This window comes from Dasypus novemcinctus, chromosome 2 (assembly GCF_030445035.2).
Source record: "Dasypus novemcinctus isolate mDasNov1 chromosome 2, mDasNov1.1.hap2, whole genome shotgun sequence".
NCBI classification, from domain to species: domain Eukaryota; kingdom Metazoa; phylum Chordata; class Mammalia; order Cingulata; family Dasypodidae; genus Dasypus; species Dasypus novemcinctus.
This window is the reverse complement of record NC_080674.1, coordinates 41,766,692-41,784,981: the sequence shown is the minus strand read 5'-3', so window position 1 is coordinate 41,784,981 and position 18,290 is coordinate 41,766,692. Positions and strand designations below refer to the sequence as shown.

General features: G+C 42.3%; 1 protein-coding gene across 6 annotated transcripts in view; it reads left to right on the top strand.

Annotated features, from left to right (window-relative positions):
* Positions 1–6,325: 6,325 nt before the first annotated feature.
* LIFR (LIF receptor subunit alpha) overlaps positions 6,326–18,290 on the top strand; it is a 120,504-nt gene continuing 108,539 nt past the window's right edge. For 5 of the 6 annotated variants that reach the window (XM_058308073.2, XM_058308062.2, XM_058308051.2 and 2 more), the window contains exon 1: positions 6,327–6,620. The gene's annotated coding sequence lies outside the window, so the exon portion shown is untranslated. Of the gene's footprint in view, positions 6,621–18,290 lie in introns of all 6 variants that reach the window. The other variant, XM_058308056.2, reaches the window with a different exon arrangement.

Below are 18,290 nucleotides of genomic sequence, written 5' to 3'. Positions count from 1 at the left end.
CCTTAGTATAAAAGTGCAATAAATATTAAGAAATAAAGGCATAATTTGATTCATTTTATTCTTATGGGTAGAAATTACAAATGCATTGCTAACCTATGGATAGGTGATTTGGAGAATAAAATGAAAAGCTTAGGACATTTCATTAAGCTATTAGCACAAACCTAGTTCTAAAGAAAATTTTTCAGCAAATTACTAAATTCAGAGCTTATATCCTGTTAGGAGCCGTTCCTTGGTGAGCACTAAAAGGACAGTTCTGGGAGATGCTTGATTCATCCTTAGGGATCTAAAGACATTTTTTAAAATACTCAAAGAATTAAGAAAACCTAGGTTCAGAATTCTGTAAATATGTTCTCCCTTACTTATTTGTCTAAGCAAAATCTGGCATCCTACAGACAATTCTACCTAGATACAGCATTTAACCTTTAAAAAAATGGATAGAAAAGAAAAATACGCTTTGGGGTTTAGTTAGAATTGGACACTCATTTCTTTCCTATGTAGCATTGATCTTGTGGGCTTACCAACAATGAACTTAGTCAGAAATTTTTTTTCAAGCCATGAGGAATGATCTCCCTTTGAGACAGCCTCACATAATGCCGCAAAGAGTGTTCGTATTTAAATCGTCTTCCCTTGAGCTCTTTCTCCTTCCCTCTTCCACCACTTCCCCTACCTGTTGCTTTAAGGAGGAGCAGTAGGTGGAGAGAAAGCACCTGCCTGGTGGTACTGGCTTGACGGCTTGATTTTCCAGAAGATAGGCTCTGAATTCCCAGTCCCGGCATTTCCCACCTGTGTGGCCTTGGGCTGGGGGCTTAATCCTCTCAACTTCAGCCTGCTCAGCTGCAACCCGGTGCCAACTTCACAAGGCTGTTGAGAGAATTAAATCAGATAATGTGACTTTTGCTAGCAGACAATTGGTTTCCCTCACAACCCCCAACGGCAGTTAACTTTCACTCTGCTATCATGTTGCTAAGGCCGGCCTAGGAACATGTATAAATGGATGGGGTCAGAATATGAACTGAAGTTGCAGCCACAAAGGAGAAGGCTGGGTGCTCCCGCAGGCAGTGCTTGAAGTCCTGTACCTTATGTGGGCCCGGGTACGGAGCAAGCACTAGAGAGATGTTTTTAAATGGTTTCTCGATGGATTCCATAGTGATAAGCTGCCTTGACTAAAATGAAGCTGAGAAAACTGGAAGATGGTAGAGAAGAATGGGTTAAGAGCAATCGACTTGTGTCAAGCACAGCAGTTTTGGGTGAATTTGATTAAAAGTGCTTAATTTCTCTGAATCCAGGTTGAAAGCTGATCATTCTTCTCCCTATCCATCCTCCTGCCCTACACACACACACACACATACACACTCAAAATAACAATAACAGCCACCCTTTAATGGCTTCCCATTGCCTTTAGGATACATTTCCAAACCTAGCCCATGAGATCTTGTCTCTGCCTACCTCTGCATTCTTCTCTCTTGCATTCTATCCATAATTCTTTTAGTTCCAGCAATACTAGATGCTTCTCAGTTCCTCAAAACTGCTGCCTGGCTCGTTCTTGCCCCCATACTGTCTGATAACATCTTGTCTTAGCTGCCTGGAATGATTTTCACCCCCAGCACCAGCCCTGCCTCCCCCTTTACCTGGAACACCTTATTCATCCTTCATGGCCAGGCTTCAACATCAGGTTCCCGGTGAGATTTCCCCACCTATCCCCATGTGGTTAGGGCCTCTGTTATATGCACACTAGCTTGCCTCTCTCTCTATTCTCCCAGCATTATGATGTCCCTTTTCCCCCATTAGACTCCATGAGGTATCTGTGTATTTGTGTGAGGGGAAGGAAGGGAAGCGTCATGTCTCCTTTTTTCACTGCTGCATGAGTCTAGCCCAGTAGCAGCTCATAATACTCCCCAAATGGGTAAGTGAAGAACTTGACATCAGGAGACTAATATCAACCTCACAAGCCTGTAGAAGTTATATGTATAATGCTTGTCACAATGCTTGCCACTTAATAAGTGTCTCTATCAATGGCATCTATGATTAGGAATAAATATTTAAGGGATGTATTTGTTTCATTTCCTGGGTACTTTTCCAAATGGGAGAGTTAAAGGAACATAAGCAAGTTGTCATTTTATACCCATTCTTCTGAATACTATTTAAGAGTTTTAAAGGAGAATGAGATGAAACAAATCCCCAAGCCCAAAACTGGAGCCAGGACAGAAAATGGCTTTAATGTGATGAATCTAGTGTAATTATATATTTGCACGTGTCTAGCTATCCTCCAGGTGCAAACATCCATAGCCAGATATTATCAGTTTGGAGGCTAGTTTTTTGGGTTTTGTTCTTTTTGTTTCAACAGAAATGTGATTTATGTATATGAGAACCTACATGTTAGCACTTGGAAAATTACTACAGTGAATATCATATAATATACAATTTGCCAAAGATAATTATAGAATATACATGGAAGTCTTCTACCTGGGTCTTCTACCTGAGCAATAAAAAGTATTGATAGCTGGAACTCTAAGAAAAAATCTTCATAATGGAGACCAGGCCATGTAAAGCTTGGTATAATAGAATTGTATCCTCTTTTATTAAAATATTATAAATATGAGACTTCTTTCATCTCCAACAGACCAGGATTCTTTTTATTTTTTTCAGACCAGGTTTCTTAAGAAACAAACTTTGCTGAAAATCTAACATGACAGGTTAGATGCTAATGATTCTTAGTGTTGGAAAAACCTTCATGATTCAAAAGAATGAAGTCATAATGCTGATATGTTGTTCAGCAGGCCTGATGTTTTTTTATTGGGAGTTTTAATTCCATTTTCTAAGGTAACTCAAAATTGCATGGGAAAGGGCACATGGACAAGGGAAAGAAATATGACCACCTTCTATTTCCTCCAAATTATTATTCCTCTACTCTGAGTCTCTAGCTTTCCCCTAGGCATCCTTGACTGAACTTTTCAGGAAGCTTGATATATCAGTTAGGGATGTGTTTGGCTGCAAGTAAAAGAAAACTCAAAATAAGGGCTTCAACAAATATGGGATTATTTTTCACACATAACAGAATTCTGAGTTAGATAGTTGTTGGCATTGCTCGCAGTCATGGTGCCAAAGGATCCCAAGTCATTCTATCACTCTGCTTTACCATCCTTCATGCCTCAAGTTGCAAGATGCAGTTTAGACATCGCATCTGCTTTGAAAGCAGGAAGAAAGAGGTGCTCTGTCTTAACAAGATATCACAAGCTTTATCAGAACCCCCAGGCAAATGATGGCTTGCTTCTCAGTGCTCAGCCGGACAAGTATTTAGTGAGGAAAAGGGGTGAAGTGGATATTGGGTAAGCATTCTACACTTGGTTTGGTTGCTTCATACTCTCCTGGTTGCAGATGGGAAGAAGGGAAGTGTATTGACTGATTTAGGCGATCAGTCATATTCTCTCTCTCTCAACAAAAAAGTTCCCTTTATTGAGAAGTACGACAAGTGTACTTACAATATTCAGTTGTTACATCATATAATCTGATCTTGAGGCTCTTTAAAGCAGCAACATGCCAGGAATTACAAATTTATAAGGGAAAAAGAAAAACATTCCAAATATATTTCTCCTACAGAAAATACATTTGAACAATGACAGAAACCCTTAAGGTAAAGTAGTATTAGACCTTTTCCTCCATCTCTATAGAAATAATCAAAGTATGCTTTTTAGAACAGAAGAGACAATATGATGTACAGTGCTTTCAGCTAGAAGAACCAGCATGCTTATAAAGAAAGCCTTATCAATGGTGCCAAATAAAAAAATATATAATGCCGCCTAACAGTCCCAAATTCACATTTGATATTAACTGGACTCATTTAAAAGTGAAAACTATGCCAGCCTTTCAGACTTACTAAGGATTAGGAGATTATCAACTGCTTTCAACTCTTCTGTCCAATAGTGCTTTCTGAAATAAGACTGTTAAAACAGTCATAGTCTCTTGGTGGGTGAGTAAATGAAGATTTGACAGGCCATTTCAGGTATTCCTAATCTGTATTCACTCAGCCAGCAAGGGAACTCATGGAGAATATTTTACTATTAAATTTTATTTTAAAAATCTTCCCAGGATGATATTATCATTTTGTCATTAGAATTCGTAGATGATAGGCATTCTGAGCTGGGCTAGATGTCCTCCTACCTGAAAGAAGAAGATGAGCAAGTAAGTAATTAGTCACAATGGTTCATACATTAATCTTTTCAGTGACTGTGTATCCCTGTGCCCACAAAAATATCTGTGCCTTCCTGATGTCCAGACTGGCATACAGCCTTTTAGCCAAGCTGGAAAGCGATCTGAAAATCTCCATTCCATTCCATTTACAGAAGCCACCACAGCATTTCTTCTTCTGACCCTAATGGGAAGCACATGGAGATCATTGAACGTTGGGAGCCCTTCTATTCTCAAATTATGTTTTGCAAGCAAGGGTTATGATAAAGTAACCTACAAACATGACCCTGGCAAAAGTCAATAGCCTTGCTTATTCTGGACATGTTCCTGGTGCAATCCAGGGTTCTGGGAAGATTTACTTTAATTACAACCTCTTTTGCCCTTTCTCTTTCCCTCCCTCTCTCACTCATGATCTTTTACATAACATATATCAGAGTTACCAAATCTGAAAATTTTGTTCTTTAGCTAATTAAATGGCTGTCATTTGCACTTGACTTCTTTTCTTCTAGAAGATCTGATCAAGTTAGCATGTTGTTCCATTTCTTTGTCATATATAATTTAAATACTATTTATTTCTTTAGATTTTAAAAAAATTTCTCTCCCACCCCCTCATTGTTTTGCAGTCACTGTCTGTTTTCTGTGTCCATTTGCCATGTGTTCTGCTGTGTCTGCTTGTCTTCTCTTTAAGCAGCACTGGGAACCATTCCTGCGACCTTCTGGAGTAGGGGAGAGACACTCAATCTCTTGTACCACCTCTGCAACCTGGTCTGCTATGTCTCTTATTGTCTCTCCTATGTGTCTCTTTTTGTTGTGTCATCTTGCTGCACCAGCTTTCCATGTGGGCCAGCACTCCATGTGGGCCAGCACTCCTGCGTGGGCCAGCATGCTAAACAGGTCAGCACTCTGCACAGGCCAGCTTGCCTTCACTAGGAGGCCCTGGGAATCGAACCCTAGACCTCCTACATGGTAGACAGGAGCCCAATCGCTTGAGCCACATCTGCTTCCCATTTTCTTTAGTTTTTGTGTCTGAGAGAAATGTTCTTTTTTCCCTGTAGCAAAAAATACAGAGATGCATGATATTGTCTAAATTTTCTTTAGCCATAAAATATCCTATGAGGAATATGCTTTTTGAAGGTTTTTCTTCTTAATATACTAATAAATTTTCATGAGATTCAGTTTATTTCCTAAAAGTGATGCATGGAGCTTCAATATTAAAGTTAAAATTCACATTAAACAGCACAAAACATATTGGTTCATACTAGAAATGCTATATTTCCTTTGAATCATGAAAATGTATTAACATACCCTAAAACACCAGATCAAAAAGCGTTTTAAATTGTACCATTTTACATACCACAAAATTTGTAAATCAAAATCAAGTTTTTCCTTCACTCCAACAGTAGCTCAATATAACATCATTTGAGCACCTTTCGAATGTGTAAGTTACCCTTCTCTGAATAGAGAGATGAATCAGACACCACAGTACCTGCTCTCAAAGAGTAAATAAACATGTAACAGAGCATTATAGTGCAATGTGGAATCATCAAAGCAATGCTTTCTTTCCAAAGACAGGCTGCCAGCAATCCTGTGCTCCTCCACCATGTGTTCAGACATATGATGGCATCTGCTGGCCTCTCCCTTCTCTTCCAGGTTTCAGTGATTTCAGCTTCTTGCTTCTGTGACTCTCTCTCTCTCTGTATTCTTTCCTTTTATAAAGGACTCCAATAAAAGGATTAAGACCTGTGCTGAATGAGGTGGGTCACATGGTAAATGAAGTAGCCTCATCAAATGTTGGGGACACTTAAGACAGCACTTGCCTTCAGCAATATCAGAGAGCACATAATGGCTGCCAGAGCTGATTCAGCAATGGTCTACAGTACACTCAGCCTTCTTCACGGAAGAAGGTTCTCGCCCTTTCTCGCAGTTACCGCCCAGCCAACGCCTCAGGCAGTCAGTGCGACCATCAATCAGTAATTGCCTCCTAACCTTACTTCTGCCATTTCCCCCAGCAACAGCCAGAACCAATCACCTTACCTCTGCCACTCCCCCCAGCAACAGCAGCTGCCAATCCCAGATCGCCACCTATCCTTACCCGCCACGCCCCCTCCTCCCTAGAGTATATATGCTCAGCCCCTTCAATAAAATTTTGCAGCTTGCAGCTTGATCTGAACTCTGTCTGGCTGTCGTCCTTCGTGTCTCTTGTCCCATAACATTCCTCCCTGACTGGTACTCGAGCCCCCGTTAGTGTCCCGTGGGCCGGGACGACCTTCACAGCTGGCGCCCAACGTGGGGCTCGACGGCCACGCCAGGACAGGAACGCCGCTTCATCAGCGAGGGAGAGCGCTCTCCACATCTCGGCCGAGGAAAAGGCCACTCTTCAGCAGCGGAAAAGGAGATCAACAAAAAAAAAACTTCACAAGAAAACTTCGGAACAGGTAAGCCCCCACCCTCATTACGGGACAAGGATCCTCCACTCACCTGTTGTTTATTAGTCAAGTAAAGGAAGCCCTCAAGACACGAGGAGTTAAAGTCAAGAAAAAAGATCTTATTCGTTTCTTTGGTTTCATACTCAGAACCTGCCCTTGGTTTCCCCAGGAGGGTACTATCGATCAAAGGTGCTGGGAGAGGGTAGGAGACTGTTTAAATGACTATTATAGAACATTTGGTCCAGAAAAGATCCCGGTAACAGCCTTTAACTATTGGCAGTTGATTTATGATATTTTGAAAGTCACCCCTCTTGCCCCAGATATTAAAAACATTATCAAAGAAGGAGAAAATACCTTAAAACTACATTCCCGCCCCGCTTCAGTTTGCAGTGCCCCAGATATTAAAAACATTATCAAAGAAGGAGAAAATATCTTAAAACTACATTCCCGTCCCGCCTCAGTCTGTAGCTCCATTACCATCGACATGCCCGAAGAGCCACCAATTAGCCCTCCCGCCCCCCCCACTCACTCCTTGAGCACCCCAGAAACTTCCCATAATGCCTTAGAAGACGCGGATTCTAAAAACGGCGGTGTCTCCTATCAAAAAGGGTGAGCCGCGTCACCTCCCAGCCTTCCACCCCCCCCACTTATGCAGTCACCCTGCAGCCAACTTTACACCCGCCCTGGAATTTACACCCGCCCCTCCTCTACCCAGCAGCAATTAAATCTCCGCTGCCCTTGCACGAAGCCGTTGCCACCTTTTTAAAGACTCCCTCACCCGGCAACTTGAGCAAGCCACTGAACTGCTCGCCGGTGTTCAGTTAGCCACCCAAAGCATTCTATCTCTTACATTTCCCAAAACTGCAACACTCACCTTCCCGGTCACCAGAAGCCAGGCCCGACAACCGCCCGCCTCCTCTAACGGAGCCCGCCAATGCTCTGGTGCCCAGGATGGCGACCAAGAACAACCTGATTCGAACCTGCAGAATAGCAACGCGCCAGCAGACCATGAATCCCAAAGTGGCGATCATGACGAAAATGGCAGTGAGGCCAATTCCCATTCTGGCTCTGGATCAGAGGGCGAAGATGCCCCTGAAAGTACCCCCCTCCAGGTCCGCCGCTAAATACAAACTCCTTAGTCTGAAATATTTAGAAAAACTAAAGAAAGCAGTACATTCCTATGGCGCTACTGCCCCTTTCACACCTGCTCTTCTCGAAAGCTTGAGCGATCAAGAGCTTGTGCCTAATGACTGGTTTCAGCTAGCCAGAGCAGCCTTAACTGGTGGCGATTTTCTGTTATGGAAATCTGAATATGAAGAGAATAGTAAAAATTTCGCCGCCCGTAATACCCGTAAGGCTGACTCTAAAGATTGGACACTAAAAAGGTTTTTAGGTCAAAAACCCTACCAAACTAATCAGAAGCAGGCTCAATTTAGTTCTGGCCTCCTTGCCCAAGTACAAACGGCCACGCTTAAAGCCTGGAAAAAACTTCCTCAAAAAGGCGCTACTACTTCCTCACTTGCCAAAGTGCGGCAGAGTGCCGAGGAGCCATGCACTGAGTTCCTTAGCTGCTTACAAAGCACTGCAGAGCGCCTGTTTGGAGATAGTGAAAGCGAAAGTGATTTTATTAAACACCTAGCCTTTGAAAACGCTAATGCTGCGTGTCAGGCTGCCATTCGTCCTTTCCGCAATACAGACCTCAGCAATTACATAAAACTTTGTGCCAATATTGGACCTACCCAAACCCTTGGGCTGGCCATCGGCGCAGCCTTTCAAGATCTAAAAAAGAGTCTAGATAGTCCCCCTGTGTGCTTTACCTGTAAGCAACCTGGTCATTTTGCTAAACACTGCCCCAATAAAACCGCCTCCCTCCTCATAACCAACGCACTTCTCCTGCATAACCCACTGTTAGCCCTCCTTAACGCCACGTTTCTCTCTTTAAACTCCTCTAACCCCAACCGTACCCAACACTGCTGGCTGTGCTTCTCCTCTACATCTCCCTACTACAAAGCTATAGCCACCAATGCCTCTTACAACACCTCTATAGACAGCAATCCCGCCTCCTGTAATTGGAACCAAACGAAAATTGGACTGACAGTCCAGCTCGTCTCCCAGAGCGGGCTTTGTGTCACTAAGATCGGAGGCTCTATTGCCCCATACATGCACACCCTTTGCAATATTACTGCCAATCCTCAGCCAAACGCAACGTTTCTAATACCCCCCAATAATACAAAATGGCTGTGTTCCTCCACCGGACTCACCCCCTGTCTTAGCGTCCAAACCCTTAACGCCACCCGTGAAACCTGTGTGCTTGCTATCATATTCCCCCATATTCTCTTTCATGAAAAGGACCAATTCTTTAACTCCTGGCAGCGTCACCTTCTACCAGTCTATGTACAAAAACAAGAAGTCATCACTGCCATCACAGTCACTTCACTTCTAGGTCTCTCTGGAGCCGGCACCGGAATTGCAGCCCTCACCGGGCAACAGACATCTCTCTCCTCTATTAGGCGAGCCGTGGATGAAGATATAGCCCACATCGAAACCTCCATCTCCCATCTAGAGAAATCTCTAAATTCATTGTCCGAAGTTGTCCTCCAAAACCGCAGAGGTCTAGACCTCCTTTTCCTTAAGGAGGGAGGGATTTGTGCCCCATTAGGAGATGAATGCTGTTTTTATGCCAATCATTCCGGCCTTATCAGAGACAATATGGCCCAGCTTAGAGAGGGACTAGCAAAGTGCAAAGAGAAAAGGAGGCCCAAGGAAACCTCTCCTGGGGATTTAATGGAATCCTTCCTTACATTCTCCCCATACTAGGCCCCTTAGTAACCATACTCCTGATAATATCCTTTGTACCTTGGGCCATAAAAAGAATTATACAACTAGTAAAAGACCAAATTGACTCCACTCTGGGCAAGCCTATTCAAGTGCATTACCATCGACTCCATCTTGCTGACCAAGGCATATCCTCAAAATATCTGGACACTGTCCAGCCCCCTCCTGCGGGAGCAGCATAAAACTGGAAAATATGCTCCTCGCCGGGCAAGAACAAGGCCTGAGCTGAGGTTGGTACCACTGGGTGCGAGGCAAAGCACTGCAAAGGAGGGCCAAAACAAAAGGCCATTTTCCAGCTCCTTGAGAAGCATGCCTCATTAGCATAGGGGTTCGCTCTGCGCAAAAGCAAGATTCACTCAGTGCGAGTCCTAGTCCAAAATCCCCTCCCCAGAAAAACAGAGCCACAAACGGCATGGGGAACGAGGCCTCTACTTCCCCCGGCAGGTTAAAGCCAAAAGAATGCTCAACGAGCACTCTTCCTCCAAACCCTTTTAAAGAAAAAGGGAGGAGATGTTGGGGACGCTTAAGACAGCACTTGCCTTCAGCAATATCAGAGAGCACATAATGGCTGCCAGAGCTGATACAGTGACGGTCTACAGTACACTCAGCCTTCTTCACGGAAGAAGGTTCTCGCCCTTTCTCGCAGTTACCGCCCAGCCAACGCCTCAGGCAGTCAGTGTGACCATCAATCAGTAATTGCCTCCTAACCTTACTTCTGCCATTTCCCCCAGCAACAGCCAGAACCAATCACCTTACCTCTGCCACTTCCCCCAGCAACAGCAGCTGCCAATCCCAGATCGCCACCTATCCTTACCCGCCACCCCCCCTTCCCTAGAGTATATATGCTCAGCCCCTTCAATAAAATTTTGCAGCTTGCAGCTTGATCTGAACTCTGTCTGGCTGTCGTCCTTCGTGTCTCTTGTCCCATAACATTCCTCCCTGACTGGTACTCGAGCCCCCGTTAGTGTCCTGTGGGCCAGGACGACCTTCACAATCAAAGATCCTACTTACAATGGGTCTACACCAACAGAAATAGATTAGTTTTAAGAACATGATTTTCTGGGGTACGTATAGTTTCAAACCACCAAAGGTACTGTAATAATCCTTATGCTACAGATGATGAAACTGAGGCACAGAGAGGGTAAATAAACTGGATAGATCACTCTATAGAAAGTGGTAGCATCAGTCTGGTGCCAGAGTCCATACTCTTTACCACAACACCACACTTTCAGAAGCCTGGAAATGATCATCAACATTTGAACTAAGGTCATGCATGGAGATAGAGAAGATGTTCTCAAGTCTATATTTCTGAAGTTGCATGGGCTGAATATAGTCATGGGTTGGGGATTATGGGTAAAAGAAACGGAGGAACGAAAGATAATGCTCTGTTTTTGTTTTTGTTTTTGTTTTGGGCTTAGTTGGTTTCATAGGTGGTATATTAGTCAGACAGAAATTGGTTCGTTTTTATAAAGGGTGTTTATTTGGGGTAGGAGCTTACAGATACCAGGCCATAAAGTGTAAGTTACTTCCCTCACCAAAGTCTATTTTCATGTATTGGAGCAAGATGGCTGCTGACGTCTTCAAGGGTTCAGGCTTCCTGGGCTCCTTCCTTCCTGGGCCTTGCTTCTACTTCTTCTGTGTGCTTACTTCCTGGGTCTCCAGCTTAAGGCTTCAGCATCAAACTCCAACATCAAAACTCCAACATCAAAAACCCTCGACTGTGTCCTTTGCCATGCCTTTTATGGTGAGTCCCCACCCACTAAGGGTGATGATCCACCCTTATGACGTGCCCAATCAAAGCCTTAGTCATAACTTAATCACGCCCAGGTACAGACCAAATTACAAACATAATCCAATATCTATTTTTGGAATTCATAACTATAACAAACTGCCACAGGTGGTGAAACAATGAACAGAAACAGGAATACAAGAAGAACAGGTTTGGGGAGGAGAATGAAGAGTTTTGCTGGGGATACGTTAATTCTGAGGCAGATGTGGAAATAACCTGTTAGCAATTAGAATATAAAACTGAATTCAGGAGCAATGTGGGGTAGAGACAGATCTGGGTAGGTTGACTTAGAACTGGAAGAATCAGGGGGTGACCTTGCTCTGTGTGTGACACATTCCAGCCACAATGACTTTGGGAAACAAGAAAGATCCTCATAGAGAGCAGCTCTACTTAAATAGCGGTTTGAAAATTGTACATCAAAATACCACAGTTGAGGGGCAAGGGAAGAGTTGGGTAGAGGTAGGGAAAAAAGTTAAAAAAACTAGCTTTCCCAATCATGACTTTCATAGAGTAGAGAACTTTTATGCTTATTTATGATTACAAAACTGCTTTTGAACTTTTAAAAATAGCTGGTTCCCATAAATGGTAGGAAAAAAAGTATGCATTGCTTCAATTTACAGGAATTGGGTAATTCCAGACATGGTAATGAGAAAGAATTAAAAGTTAAATCTCTTCTGGAACACTCCCATACCTGGAACAACCGGCTTATTAGATCCACTTCTTAGGTGCTCTCCAGTAACACTATTAAATTTCAACAGCCTATAATTACTTAGAGTAGTATCAAAGATATTTGCATAGACTTCCCCAGGTTTTTTGATAACGTAGTAGAATAACAGAACTTGTTTTTACATATGTAATGGCTTGAAATCACACATAATTTATTGTGCAAAATATTCTAGTTGGAATGTCCTATATGCATGCTTTGTAATAGAAGAAAATATTACTTTACCTATATGATGAATGACTTCCTTGGCCAATGCATCTCAAATTGTGGAGATACAATCACGTGGTTTGTTTGTTTTTTAAAGTTCCATGGAAACAAAACTTGGGAAACATGGGGTTAACTATGTTACTTTTATTTCTATCACAGGACTTCTTAGACCCTCTAATATGCTGGCTTACATTGTTTAGCTCCAGATATCCACATAGTATGTAGCAGTTCCCAAACTTATCTAACCATTGAGTCCCCCCTTATTTTTCAAGGACACTTGACCTACTTTATCAAATGTCCTATGTCGTAGATTACATTTCTGTTGAAAATGTTTGCTGCCCCTCTCTGAGGTGCCTGCCCCTCCCTGTGATATCCTTTTTCTATAAAAGGACTATTCTTCTTCTCTCCACCAAACACAGGAGTGGTCATGTAACCTACTTTGAAATGTGTCTCCAAGTAATAGTGTGACTTCTAAGCACACAGTTTAAGAGCTAGCATGTGGTCCACCTATTCTTTTCACACCCTCTGCTACCAGACTAGTAATGTCCCAGGCAGAGATAGCTCCAAAGGCCTGGAGTCCTGGAGTGTCCTCTGATGGACATGTAAATGCATAAGAAATATATCTTTGAAGTTGTAATTCATTAATATTTTGGGTCACTTGTCACCACAGCTAAGTTAGCCTAAGCTGACTAATACATCCTAAAAATTCTTGAACCTTTATTGCTCTTTACAGGTGCACTCATTTAGTCTCGATCTTATGAATAGTAAAATGTTCTTAAAATTATTACTTAATTTAGAACAGTAACACTTGAGGGTGAACTGAAAAAAAAAAATGTATGAAAGGGGACAAAACAATGGTGTCCAAACTCTAATGTGCCTAGAAATCACAAGTTATCAAAACTGAACATTACAGGGTCCAAATCCCAGAGTCTGATTCAAGGGACGTGAGATGGGTCCAAGAAATCTGAATTTTAAACGAGCCTGCCCAGGTCTTACTAATGCAGGTGGTCTGTCAGTCTCACCCTCGGAAAGGGTGCTAACTGGATTATTAACAGTTACGTGATAACATGCATTTAAATAAATATCATTTCAATTTAAGGAGACATCATGGGCAGCTCCTCTTTTGAATTGCTAGAGGCATTTATGAAACCAGTTACATTACGTTTTAGTCACTCCTCATTTTAAGCATTAAATGGTGTTTTGTTGCTTGGATGCCTGTACTATTTAAAAAATAATAATAAAACTGGCTCTGTGTGATTCTTGGCTCTTTGAAAAATTCAATCTGCTCTAAAGATTATACCGATGAAGACCAAGGGCTATTTCGGTTGCAAGTGACAGAAACCTAACTCAAATGGCCTAATATAAACCAAAATTGATCATAGAACTAACATGCCCATGGTATTAAGAAAATGAAGTGTAGGAACTGGTGGAGTAGGCAGGGCACGTTAGAACTGGAGACCAGACGTACCTATGAAAAGGTACTGGGGAGTGGGTATACTGTGGGAAAGAGGGGCGGGACAAGGTTGCTGTGCGGAATGGAATGCGAGGAAGACCAGGCAGGCAAGGTCTATTTGGAGAGTCTGAGGTCAGGAAAAGGGCCTGTCTAGGCAGATGATTTGTACCAGGGATGCTTGGCAAGGTGCAAGCAGGTGGATGTCCTGGCAGGTGGGTAGAGGATGACCATAGGGTAGGCATAGTGCAGGGTACCCACTGAAATCAGGGCTTCACTTAGAGCTGAATTTAAATGCTTAAAAGATGGCTTCAAAAACTGATTTCTTTCCATCTTTCAGCTCTGCTTTCCCCCATGCTAGTGTCATGGAGGAAGGAAACAGCCATCATCAATTTAGTGACCTCACTGGATAGAGTGCGTCTTTCCCAGCAATTTCTGTAAAAGTTCCCAATCTGGATTTCATTTTGGTCTGGCTTGGGTCACACCCACTCTTGCACCTAATCACTGTGGCCAGAGATGCTCTGTTTGGCCAAGGTGGGCCACGTTCCCGTCTCTGGAGACAAGGAGGAGGTTAGAGCCACCTGAATCACAAATATTCTCCAAAGAAAAATTAGGGCACTGTTCCCAACAGAAAGAGGGTAATGGGGCCTGGAGAGGGAAAATTCAATGTGATAAGGATTTTTTTACTTTGTATCTACACTCTAACTGGGAAGGGAGCTCACATGCTGGATTTAATTTTTCCAAAGGGGATTTTCTCTAAAATGAGTAAAGCAAGTAATGTTATTCCAGAATCTTTGGAACTCTCAAAAGATGTCTATTCGTTTTTGGGAAACTGTCAGAGAGGATTTCAGTTATGTCTAATTGATGACATAGGAAACCTGTGTTTTCAACTTCAAGTTTGTCTCCTAACAAAATCTTTACACCAGGTGGGCTGAACCTACATGCTTATCAACCTTGATTTGAATTCATAGTTATTTAGAGCGTGTGGAAGCCAGGCTTTCTGTAGATGTGTAAAGGATAAGGAGAAAACTTCTGGCAACCTCTTATTTCTTTAAGCCAATTATTAAAGGCCAGAATCAAAGCCAATTGCTACAAAGAATTCTCAAAATATCACAGAGATAAGCAGCTTGCCCTGTTTGCTCCCTCTGGCATAAAGACTCCCTATCTACTACTTTTTGTATGTTGCATTAGCATGCTGCCTTATACACAGCAAGTGTCTGATGTTCATTAATATTGTGCAGTACAGGATAAACATGTTTTGCATTATGCCACCATTCACTGAAGCACTGCAGAGTCATCCCTGACACAGCGTGAAATTTTGCCAAGATCTAGATATTTGGGTATTTTACTAGAAACTTGGGAAATTCCAAAGATGGGATTATTTTAGAACATGACTTCTTTTTAAATTTTTCTCAAAACATGACAGCTACTTTTATTTGCTCATGTTCAAAATGTGGAGTGGAGCCCAACTAATAAAATGAAATTTATTTAGGAGGATGATTAAACTCTCCAGCTGTTGTCGATACTTTTGACACTCAAAATTTCAACATCTGATTATGCAGAGAAACAGCTCCAATGTTTAGCCCACCTACATTTAACACATTTACGGCTTGTATGATCATACAGATTGAGCAATTTCTGCCTTCTCTCACTTGACATTTGCTCCTAGGCAGGGCTGATATGGTAACAAGTATATTTATGATTTTCAGACCATTGTGGAATACATTATAGGACCAACTAGAAAGCTATATTCTTTTGACCCCAACCCCTTGCCCCAAACCAATCCCAGTCTAATGGCCATTGTGAGGGTGATAAATGGCTGCCATCCCTCATAGCACTCAGCAACAGAAAAGGTCAAGGGCAAGGACGGCTTATCTGCGCCAGACCCTTCCCTTGGTAACTTGTAGAATAACTGTTAGAGGTCAAAATGGAAAGAGCCAGCATGAGAATGAGTTGGCTAGATGTCCAGAAACCAACTCATAATAGTCTTTTCAGCTGGTATCTTTGAATACCTTGAATTGTCCATGAATTCTTTTAACTTCAAATATCAGTGTCTTCGGTGGCAGTTTAAATCATGGATTCCACTGACAGTTTGATAGATGAGCCTCCATTTTATCTCAGACAAATGCATTAGGGTTCAATCAATTGTTTTTGTTTATGCGAGCAGTTTGGATTGTACCCAGAGACCTATTTCTGGTTAAAAAATTTAGATGCCAGAGGGTTGCATAACCAATTTTTACAAGTGTGTGCTTGGTGTGTAACTGGATTTTGCCCAGAGCACCTCCCCATTCCAGCATATAAACAAATCTGAGGTAGAAAGTTTGTACGTTTGGTTATTTGATCCTTTCTTATCACAGGCAACTAACTACTGTATCCAGATAAGTCTCTGATGATACTATTGTGATGCCTGCCAGAGAAACTGTCTAATACCACTTTATCGCAGTAATAATGATGACCAACCCAGACTCCAAGCCTTCTTTCATTGGAGGCTCTCGCCGCATGTTGACTCTTGGCATTTCCAGTTGTTTGCTTATTGAACGGTGTTGTGTTTCTATGACTCCAAGTGCTGGCTCACATTACAGTCAAGTGGAAGCAAGAAAATTCAGGCAAGCCTTTCATGGGAAGGTAGTCCTGCCCCAACTTCAGGTTTCTTTGTAGATGAACAGAGAAAAGGGAGATGTGATTGCACTTGACTTTTCCAAGGTTTTGACAGAAGTTGTGTAGTTGGGGATGTGGGTAAGTAAGTCATGTTAAAACATGAGATCAGACCCATCTCTGCTTCTGGGAAAGTGGTGGAGTGGGGATGTCATTGTCAGGAGGGGAGGAATGAGGGTCATATGCAAGTCCAGTGGGGGAAGGGCGGAGTGGTGACAGAGGGTCACAGCACCTGGAGTATCAGAGGTGGCAGTCCAGACAGGCGATCTGCACTAGGAAGGTTAGGTAAGGCATGGGCAAGTGAATGCCCTGGCAGGTAGGCCAAGAATGACCATGGAATAGTGGGAAGGAGTGAGGTTGTCAGAATCAAGAGTGATGGTCAACCAAAGTCATGGTACCACTTGGGGTAAAGGGATGGAGCCCTAATTCTTTGGAAGTGGGGGCTAAAAGGCATGCAGTGAGACAGAAGAAGCACAGTGATTAAATCCTGAAGCAATTGGCTTAGTCACAGAAGAGTGGGGAAAGGAAACTGATACTCTTTGATTGCCTCCTACATACATGTTGGACACTGGACTGGGCTGTAGAGATCATTTATTCATTCATTCGACATATTTTTATTCAGCACCTACCATACCATTGGGCACTGGGGACAGAGCCATGAAGAAAATAAAATCCTTGTCCCCGTTTTCATATGGGAGACAGACAACAAACAAACAGATATTATAGTACTTTTGAGGTTAATATGTGCTCCAGAGAAAAAATCAAGATCAAGAGGTAGGAAGTATTGAGAAATAAACTTTTAAATAGGGTGGCCAGAGCAAACCTCAATAAGAAAGTGATATTTGGGCAAATCTTTGAAGAAGGTGAGAGAGTGAGCCACATGTATATATCTTGAGGAAGAACATACCAGGGAGAGGACAGGATTCCAGAACCTGGAGCAAGGTTGAGGCTTTAAGCCCCATGGGTGGGGCTCACTAGGTCCTGCTGAAAGAGGAGATGAGATGCAAGAGACAGAGAATCCGGCGTGTTATCTGGATCAATAGACTATGTGAATATGTTTACGTCCAAGACCACACCACATTTAAAACTTCATTTGCTGAGCACAGCTACTAGTAGATCGATTTCCCCCTGACGATCTATGACAGGCAGTTCTGTGTTCCTTATATTCATCGCAATAGAGACTTCACACCATTCAGAATGGGCTCTTTCCATGCCTAGAAAGCTCCCATCTTGGCAAATAAGGGGACCAGCACACCAGACAGTGGGATTCAATTTTAAGCCTGTCTCTGTAAATTGAAGTTGTCAAAATTTATTATTTTAAAACTTTTTATTAAAGTATAATATACGTAAAGAAAAGTGTATATATCCTTAATGTACATATTGATGGATTCTCACTAACACTTTTATGTAACTACCACCCAAATCAAGGAACCAAACATTATTACTGAGAAACTGAAAGCCCCTATCTTCCCCTTCCATTTACTAATTTCCCAAGAACAGATACAATCTCAACTTTTAACACCATAAATCAGTTTTGCCAGTTTTTGAACTTTTTACAAATGGAATCATACAGCACCACTTGACTTATTTCCTTTAATATTATGTACGTGAGATTCATCCATACTGTATCAAGTTGTAGACTATTCTCAATGTTATACAATATGCCATTATGTGAATATGAGGCCATTTATTCATTCTACTTGTATGTGCATTTGCGTAGTTTCCAGTTTTGGGTTATTATAAACAGTGCTGTTATGAAAATTTTAGTGCATGCCTTTTGGTGAGTGCAGGTACACATTTCTGATGGGTATGTAAATAGGAGCAGAGCTGCTGGGTCATAGGAGAGAAATGAAGTTGCTTTTGTTTTTTTGTTTTGTTTTTTTGAGGTACCAGGAGCTGGGGATTGAATCTGGGACCTTGTATGTGTGAAGCCGACACTCAACCCCTGAGCCACACTGGCTTCCCTGAGTTGTTGTTTTTATGTTTGCTTTACTTGTTGTTGTTTTTTTCCGGAAGTCA